This window comes from Heloderma suspectum, chromosome 14, assembly GCF_057233095.1.
Source record: "Heloderma suspectum isolate Gila_16-S chromosome 14, 16-S_ref, whole genome shotgun sequence".
Classification (NCBI taxonomy): Eukaryota; Metazoa; Chordata; class Lepidosauria; order Squamata; family Helodermatidae; genus Heloderma; species Heloderma suspectum.
The window spans coordinates 8,238,404-8,248,156 of NC_139471.1; positions in this window are offsets into that span (position 1 = coordinate 8,238,404).

The following is a 9,753-nucleotide window of genomic DNA, read 5'->3' on the forward strand; positions in this document are numbered from 1 at the left end:
CAAGCTTGGGTAACTGATTGCCCTCCAGATTTTGCTGCACTGTATCTCCTGTCAACCCCAGCCAGAATGGGCAATGTTCAGGGATGATGAGAGTCCAACATCATCTGGAGGGCCACAGGTTCACCGCCACTGCATTAGGCAGAGGTTCAAATAGTGTCAATGCAAGGTGCTAGCAGTGTGAAAGAAATGGTTTTCTTCATGGGAAGGCAACATCTGTGGCACTGAATCAATGTCACATGTATCCAGTCAGTGCAAGATTTGTTATCCGTCACAGCAAGTAGCATCCTGAAAATAGCACCTTTCATTTAAAAGTGAGGTGGAATCACGTTTCTAGCAATTATGGCTAAAAAGATAAACATGAAACCATAGAGGCAATTCCTAGGCCAGGGGCTGGCAACCTGCTGCTCTCCAGACGTTGCTGGACTTCAGCTCATGTCAGCACCAGCCAGAATGGTCAATAGTCAAGGATGATATGAGCTGAAATCCAACATTTGGAATGCCACAGGTTGACTGTCCCTGTCTTTGGGAAATCTAGAAGGCAGCTGAGCAAGAACTGCAAATGCAGGCCAGGGCTCCAGTTAGAGATGTGAAGGCCCAGAGAAAGCCAGAAAAAATCAGAAAAAAATGTTTTCCCCATTTTTTTTTTCTGAGGACCATTTTTGTTTTTTTCTGAACAACTGAACAGTTTTGGATTCTGAAATATTTTCTTTTAGAATTAAAGACAAAGTATTTATATATTGTTACCCAGCCTTTACTCCCCCCAAATGATTTCTAAAAATGATGTAATAAAAACAGAGATATAGAATGTCTGGAAATAATGAAGCCATGGAGGAAAATATTTTTAATCCTCTCTGTAGGATTCCCAGCATAGTTATTCCTTTCATTCCTTATTAAAATTATGATCTAAAGTACATGTTACTGATACCTTTACTGTTACCTTAACTATCCTTATTTTTAAAAAATGGTAGCCAAATTCAAGATCTGCTCTCTGCTTTAGAAGTCATTAGAGACAATGGACATGTTCCACTGGCTGGTTTTCCTGTGCAAGCTGCCTCGACGCTAGGGATGTATGGATTGCATTAAATCTGTTCCGTCTGTGTTTCGCGGATTGTCAGGCGTCTTTTGTTCCATTGTCCGCTCATTGACGGAATCATAATTTTTTAGGCATATACAAGAATTTTGTTCAATTTGCGCAGGTATACATTGCCCTTAATGCACATTAGCACAAGTGCAATTTTGCGCAAATCCCCCCCACAGTTAAAAAAAAACAACCCTGGTCCACAACTTCACAGAATCCACATGACTTGGAAAAAGCCGCTCATTTGAATCCACTGTGGATTTCTCCATGACACTAATGTACCACCCCAGTTCATTTCAACAGGGCTTGGGCGGGATTGTGCCCAAAACAATTCCCACAGGGAGCTCTGATGGTGCAACCAGAGATCTGATTCTGTTATGCAACAATTCTGTGAACCGCCCAGGGGGCTTCTGCTATGGGGCGGTATAGAAATGTAATAAATAAAATAATAATAAATAACAACAACCCAATGAACTTTGTCTCATTCTTGATGATCTAATGCAGCCTTCACTAACTTGGTTCCCTCCAGCTATGTTGGACTACAATTTCCACAATTCCATGACAGCATCTGGAGGGCACCAAGTTGGGGAAGGCTGATCTAAGCTAAAGGATGCCATAATTCTCTTGCTTCTCTCCTTCCCTCCTGCTTTCTCAGTGAACTTTACCTGCGAAGGATAGCAGAGAAGAAGCAACACCCCTCTAAGTGAGAGCTGTTCTGAAGAATAAGCGGTTTCAGTGCAGAAACACATTGTGCAAGAAATACAGGACCTGTGATGCTAAATATAGAGCAGGGCTGTCTTAAATTAACAGCTCCTGGTTCTCTTTTATGTGATGTTCAGTTCATTAACACGCTCGGCTACTTTGCCTTGCTAATAATTTCTTGCTAATTCTTCTCCAGTTTGGTTATACATTGTGTGTTCCTCTGTATTATGCTTTTATTACTATTGACTAATAGTGGCACCAGCGCACATGATGCTTTAGATGAGTTTCAAAGGCAGCAACCTGTCCCAGCTCCAAAACAGACATCAGGGAAAACAACATCAGCTGGGGAGGGAGAGACAGGGATAGGAAGGGGTCATGTGAGAAAATGGATTTCCACATCCTTAGGCTCCATCACTGCTAGGGATGTGAATGAAGGGATATGATTGACAATTGAAGAATTGGCCCCAATTATTTCCTGTTGTGTCCTAAATTGCTCACTTCATTCGCTTAAGTCAACTTGTAGTCCTCCAGATGTTGTTGGACTACAACCCGCATCAGCCCCAGCAAGCACAATGATCAGGGTGATGGGAGTTGGAATCCAACAACATTGGGATGGCCACAAGTCCCCCACTCCTGGCTTAAGTGTATTCACCAGAGTATCTCTCCCTCAATCCATGTGTAGGGAGGGATATACCCATTGCTATCCTCGCTCATTTCATGGTCCTGATGAAGGCATCCATTGGGCCTTTTGGTTGTATCTCAGCCTTCTGAATGTTCAGATAGATCCAAGTCCTACTTAACAAGAAAACCTACACTGATTTGATGCCAGTTTAAATGAATGGCGCTGGGAATTTCCAAGTGAAGAGCAAACAACTCCACAGAAAAATAGTACAAAGCGCACACTTCTCCCCTCCCCACCAGAGTATAACGGCGGCAGGAGGACTACTCTTGTCCACGCATATCGTTGCCATCTCCATTTTAAAAAGATCAGGTACCAGGTTATGGGAAAGACATTCTTCTGCTTGAGACCCTGGGGAGCTTTGCTGCCAGTCAGTGTCAGCAGTACTGGACTAGATGGACAAAGGCATGAGGGAAGGGCCCAAGCTTGGTGGCAGGGCCCTGCATGGCATGCAGATGGGCCCAGGTTCAAGACCTGGCATCTCCAGGTAGGGCTAGAAAAACTCCTTCCTGAAACCCTGGAGCACCATTGCGGCAAGCCAGTGTCAGCAATATTGGGCTAAACGGAGCAAGAATCTGACTCGGTAGAAGGCAGCTTCCAACGTTCCCTTAAGGACATCCCAGACTCTAGATTCCACCCCGTAACCTTCCCAGGGCTTTGTTATTTAGGGTCTGTATGTAATCCACCTTAACAATCTGTTATGTTAACCAGCAGCTGCGTGTGGGGCCTGCAGGAATTGAGGTCCAACAGTCACAATGTAGTTGAGAGATGCATGCAAAATGCACCTGACTAGCAGGTCAGCTTCAAGCTTCAAGGTGTCTCTTTCTTTGGGAATATGAATCTGCTTTTGCTTTTATTTATTTAAACGAAAGCAATTTTACCCTGCCTGTTAGGCAAAACGGCATCCAGAGTGGCCTAAAAGATAAGGAGAATGACAGTCCATGTCTGGAGGCTTACAATCTAATAGACATGACACACAAGGAAAAAGTGAGGAGGAAAAATCAAGGTCCGGCCCCAGCTCCACTACTCAGCACTATGGAGGAGGAGATGCAGACAATAATAGCTAGAAAAAGTGTCTGAAGTATGATCTTACAAAACTGGAATTCCCAGGTTTTGTACCTAGAAATTTGGCTGTGGTTTTGTGTTTGCAGCACTGTCACATTTGCGTGGTTGTTGCTATACACAATATAACATTACTTATACATGAGTAGACATGTATAAGATTGCACTGTCAATCACTTTTCCTGGCATTAAGTGGAAAACATCTTCACTAACAAAATTCAACTCTTCCTCTCCATCCTTGCTTTCCCGGAACTATACACCACTCCATCTCTCTCTGCCTATCATTTGCTTTGGAAAAGATATTATCTGCCATATAGTTGAGAGAAAAGATGGGGCTGTGACAGAAGTTTACTATAAAGCTATTCATGGTATGGGGAAATGGATAAGGAGTTTTCCCTCACTTTCTGGTAATACTAGAACTCATGATCTTCAACTGAAATTTGTTTGGCTCCAAATTCAGGACAGACTGAATGAAAGGATCTTCTTCATGCAACTTCTTAAAATAATACATTTTATGGAATTCACTGTCACAAGATGTGATGATGGCTTCCAGCCCAGGTTGTTTTAAAAGGAGGGTTAGGCAAATTCACAGGCCCACCAATGGCCATTAGCCATGATGGCTAAATGGGCCCTCCATGTTCAGAGTTTCTGGGGAGGGGGGCAACAGCAGAAGACAGCAATTGCCTTTAGGTTCTATTTTTGGGCTTCCCAGATGTGAGAAGTGCCTGTTATCAACTTCGGCTGATACACCAGCTACGCCCATTCCTGGAACATATGGACCCGGTAACGGTGTTGCACGCGCTGCTAACCTCTAGGCTTGATTTCTGCCACGCGCTGCACTTGAGGCTGCCTTTATATTTAGTTCAGAAACTTCAACTGGTACAAAATATGGCCGCCAGATTGGTCTCTGAGACATCCCGTGGAGACCATATTACACTGGTTTTAAAATCTTTACACTGGCTGCCAATTTGTTTCCGAGCAAAATATAAAGTGCTGGTTCTTACCTTTAAAGCCTTACACGGTCTAGGTCCAAGGTACCTTAGGGAGCGCCTTCTCCCCTACATCCCAGTCCGCCACCTAACATCCCCTGAGGGCTCTCTGCTGCAGCTGCCTAATGTGAGATTGGCAGCCACATGCAAGAGGACCTTTTCGTTTGCCGCCCCTCAATTGTGGAATGACCGGCTTGTTGAAATGCGCCTGCTTACCTCATTGAAGGTTTTTAAGCAGGCATTAAAGACGCTGTTCTTCCGGCAGGCCTTCCCTTTTGAGAATTGTTGTTCTTTTTGCTGACTTTTGTATATTATTTTTAAGCGGTGTTATTTTAAGCTGTTTTTTATTGTTGGGTTTTTTAAACAAACTGTTTTTAGTTCAAAGTTGTTTTTAGTTATATGTTGTTTGTCTGTATGTTTTATGTAAATGGTTTTTAAACTTTGTATATTGTATTTTAATGTTTTAACTTTTGTAAACACCCAGAGAGCTTTGGCTATGGGGTGGCATAGAAATAATAATAATAATAATAATAATAATAGTAATAATAGTAATAATAGTAATAATAATAATTTATTGTTGGCCTTGATGTTGTTAGTGATACGCTCCTCAATTTTATTTTATTTTTTTGCATCTCTTATTGTCTGCTTGCGTCTCCTTTGTTGGAGCACCTTTCCTTCAAGGCTTGTTAATCTGATACTAAAAGGGTAAAATAATTCTGCTAACAAAAGACTGAAGAGGCTGCTTCAAACTGAAGATGGCTAATTTGATCTGGAATGGTAGAATGGGCTGAATGAGGGTTTTGAGGTTTCGTCTACAAGAAGAGTCTCTAGGGGCGCAATCTTACGGGGATAGTCAGACGCCTCTGAACGCAGAGGCGACTGACTATCCAATGCAGGGCAGGCGCAGCACAGAGGGGATCTTCTCTTCCACACTCTGGCCACACTCCATTTGGAGCTAGACAGCTGATTTCAGCTGTCTAGCCAGAGCAGCTTGGAGCTGGGGGTGGGGGGAGGCCGGACGGCACATAGGAAGTGTCATATGGGCACTTCCGCCATCCCTGCCCCACCCTGCCCCCAGGAATGCCCCCTTTCCCCCCATTCTATGCTGCTCTTACAAGCACAGAGCCAGGGACAAACCGCGCTACCTATGAGGCGATGGGGAGGCAGTTTTCTCAGAGTCCTGGCTCTGAAGTCGGTTCCCAGGAAACAAAAATCCTATGGCTGTCTAGCCGCTGTCTAATGGCCATAGGATTGTGCCCTAGAAGACCCCAGACTCATATTTAAGAAGACCCCTCACTTATATTCCAGACCTCTGACCCATGGGCAAGAAGACCCAGAAATTGTGATTCTATGCTAATTAATGTTATGGCGTTATACAACCTCTTACTAAGACTCTACAAGACTGGCTTTGAAAGAGGAAAAAAATGGAGATGCTTTTGCAAGGGGCTTCCATAGAGCAGAACAAGGTCATGGCTCTGATAAGAGCAAAAGGACAGGGGAACAGAAGAACTGAGCATGCTCAGACGCCCACTGGGGGCAGGAAAACCGCTATTCTACTTCTTGTGGTGTACACATGCAGATAAGGAAATGTCCTTACTCGATGCCTGTTGGATAGGGGACATCGTAACAATGGGCCAATCTACATTGCACCCGCCATTGCAATAAATTCGGTGTCCTGTCGGGTTAAACACTCTTGCATTAAAGCATGATTATTCACACTCACCCATTTCCCCCGTTGCAGTGCTTCATCGAATGTGCGAGCTCGGTTCACACTTGAGCGCTGTGCTGTTTTCCTGCCGTTGTGAAGCTTCACAACTTCGAATCTTCGAAGATCATGCCTGAATTAGGAAAAAAAACATCGCGGAGAAGCCCCGATTCTGTGAGGGGAACGCCTTAATTTAAAAAAAACATCTGGAGCGGGGGATAGGAGGGGATAAAAATTAATCTCATTTGAAGGGATAGAATAACCCCCTGCTCAGTGCAGGAAGCCTGATTCCCAGGAGGTCGCCCATCCAACTACTGACCGGGGCCAACCCCGCTTAGCTTCCGAGATCAGACAAGAGCGCCCACATCCAGCCCTTTGCTTGTTGCTGAGGAAACAGGGGCTGCTGAGGAAGCTATGCAATCCGTAGCCGGAAGAAGACATGGGGCCGAGAGCTGTGATTGGACAGGAGGGAAATACAAACACCGCCGTATATGGACAGGTGGGGGAGGGGACTACGACCGGATACGAAGGCGGAAAATCAGACCACATTAAGGGGAAATACTGGAATATTAGGGTATTGAAAGCAGGAGCATGGAAGTGGGAAATTCCGGTTCCAATTTGAGGCGGGTACTGCGTAGTGTGAAAGGCGGGTGGTGAAACCTCATTGGAAGCGAAAAAAGGCGGTAAGTGTAGATCCAGCCAACAACAAAGAGTTTACTGTATCTTAGCAAATTGCCATTATACACAGTTACAGGGGGGAAAGGATAATGATACAATTTAAAACTCTACTAATAGACGCTCAAAAACTGAATAATTTTCCTTGCAGCCTTTAAACTTTGTAACACGCATCTGTAAAACATTGACAAGAAATTTAGATGTTCTGAAAGATACATATTTGTCAGCATTAGGCAACAGAAAGCAAATCTTTACAAGAGATGAGATGACCGTCCCTTCAACAATTTTAACAATGGATGAATATATTTGGTTCTAAGATAATTATAGATATGATATATGATGGCCTATGTTGGGAGAGAGACAGGGGGAGTGTGACCTTGTTGATTCTCCTTGATCTCTCAGAGGCTTTCGATACCATCGACCATAGTATCCTTCTGGGACGATTGTCTGAGGCGGGAGTGGGAGGCACTGTATTGTAGCGGTTTCACTCCTACTTTGATGGTCAGTTTCAGAAGGTGATGCTTGGGGAATATTGCTCAGACCTGTGGTTGTCCAGTATGGGGTTCCACAGGGGTCAGTTCTGTCCCCCATGATATTTAACATCTACATGAAACGGTTGAGTGCAGTCATCCAGAGGTTTGGGGTGTGTTGTCATCAGTATGCTGATGACATGCAGCTCTATTTCTCCTTTTCATCTTCTTCAGGTGAAGCTGTGGATGTGCGAAATCGGTGCCTGGCTGCAACAATGGACTGGATGGTGGCTAATAAACTGAAATTCAATCCAGACAAGACTGAGATGCTGTTGGTGGGTGGTTCTTCTGACCAGATGGAGGGTGCTCAACCTGTTTTGGATGGGGTTGAACTCCCCTGAAGGAGCAGGTTCGTATCTTGGGGGTTCTCCTTGGGCCATCTTTGTCACTTGAGGCTCAGGTGTGAGCTTCAAGTGCCTTTGAGGTGCCTCACTGAATGCCTTTTACCAACTTCAGTTGGTGGCCCAGCTACACCCCTATCTGGACAGGGATAACCTGGTTTCAGTTATCTGTGCTCTGGTAATCTCCAAGTTAGATTACACTCTACGTGGGGCTGCCTTTGAAGATGGTTCAGAAGCTGCAGCTCGTGCAAAATGTGGCGGCCAGACTGATAACGAGGACCGAAAGGTCTGAACATGTAAGACTGACTCTGGCCCGCTTGCACTGGCTGCCTGTATGTTTCCAAGCCCGATTCAAGGCGCTGGTTTTAACCTATAAAGCCTTACACAGCTTGGGACCACAATACCTGACTGAGCGCCTCGCCCGACATGAACCTACCCATATACTACACTCAACATCTAAGGCCCTCCTCTGGCTGCCTACACCAAGGGAAGCTCGGAAGACGGCGACAAGGGAGAGGGCCTTCTCGGGGGTGGGCCCCAAATTTTAGAATTATCTCCCTTATGAGGCCTGCCTGGTGCCAACATTGTTATCTTTTCGGCACCAGGTTAAGACCTTTCTATTCTCCCAGGCATTCGGCAGCATATGATACGTTTTAATCGATCCTGGAATGTCTTATGGTTATGGTTGTTCGCTTTTGAGATTGTTTATTTAAAGTTTTTGTAGATATACATTTCTTTTGTGTATATTGTCTGTTAATGTGTTTTTATGTAAATGGTTTTTAATCTCTGTATATTATATATTTTTTTAATGTTTCTGATGTCTGTAAACCACCCAGAGAGCTTTGGCTATTGGGCAGTATAGAAACGTTAACAACAACAACAACAAGATAGAGCATTCTAGAAGTACATGCATAGTATCTTTGCTTGATACAGAATTGCAGCCACATACTCTGCCCTTCTTAGGGAAGGACGTTGTAACAATGAGCATGAGTGACGCTCAGGAGGGGATTTGGAGCGGACATGACCAAATATGACTGAAGATGAGTGTGAGTTCAAGGAAGATGCGTCAGAGAGAGAAAATAAAGGGAACATGTTCAGGCTGCAGAGTAAACCCTTTTCTACAGAGCCTAAAGTATTCCCAAACTACGTGGGCATAAAATGTCATATTATTGGAGGGGGTAGACACCTCGCTTCTAATTGGTGAGTGGGTAGTGTAACCACCCATACACCCCATTTTGATTGGAAGACGGTTGTCTCATCACTCATTGGGGCCCCCACGTCTGGCCAGAACAAGTATATGACAGCACACGTAGTGAGAGCTCTTGGCCGGCTGCTGCTTTACTTTGCTGTCTCGCTGCTTCACCTCTGATCTTCTCTGGACCGCTGAATCTAAGGACCTCTTAGACTTCAGAAGTTTAATTCTTCACATGCTAGAGGAACTTAGTAATGCCTCAATTTAGCTTTTTATATGCAAGTAATGTGCAGGAGGAAGTAAAGAGAGTTAACAATTTTAGTTAGCAATTAGTTTTAGTTAGCAATTAGTTAGCGATTGCAATTAGTTAGCAAGTAGTTGCAATTAGCAATTGCTAATTAATTAGCAATTAGTTAGCAATTAGTTTTAGTTAGCAATTTTAGCATGTTTTTGTTTCGCTTTACAACGCAAGTAGAACACAGGAGGGTGTGAAGGAGGAGTCATATTATTCAAAGAATAATGTTAGAAGGTCCATTTGTTGCATCACTCACTACATTTGTAGTGCCAGCTTTGTCAATTAAAATTCTTTCAGTTAATCTTGTATTTCTCTTTCGCTGCCAATAATGTAATTACAGAAAAAGCTTCTAACAGTCATAGAACTACTATGCTATCTTTTCTTAATTTTTTAAATTTTCTTAAAGCATTTCATAGATTTCAGTTTTAGTCTGTGGCGATGTTTGCCTGTTTGGACTTAGCTTGGTTACCCATCAGGGTGTCTAGAACACAGTTAGTGTAAGTTC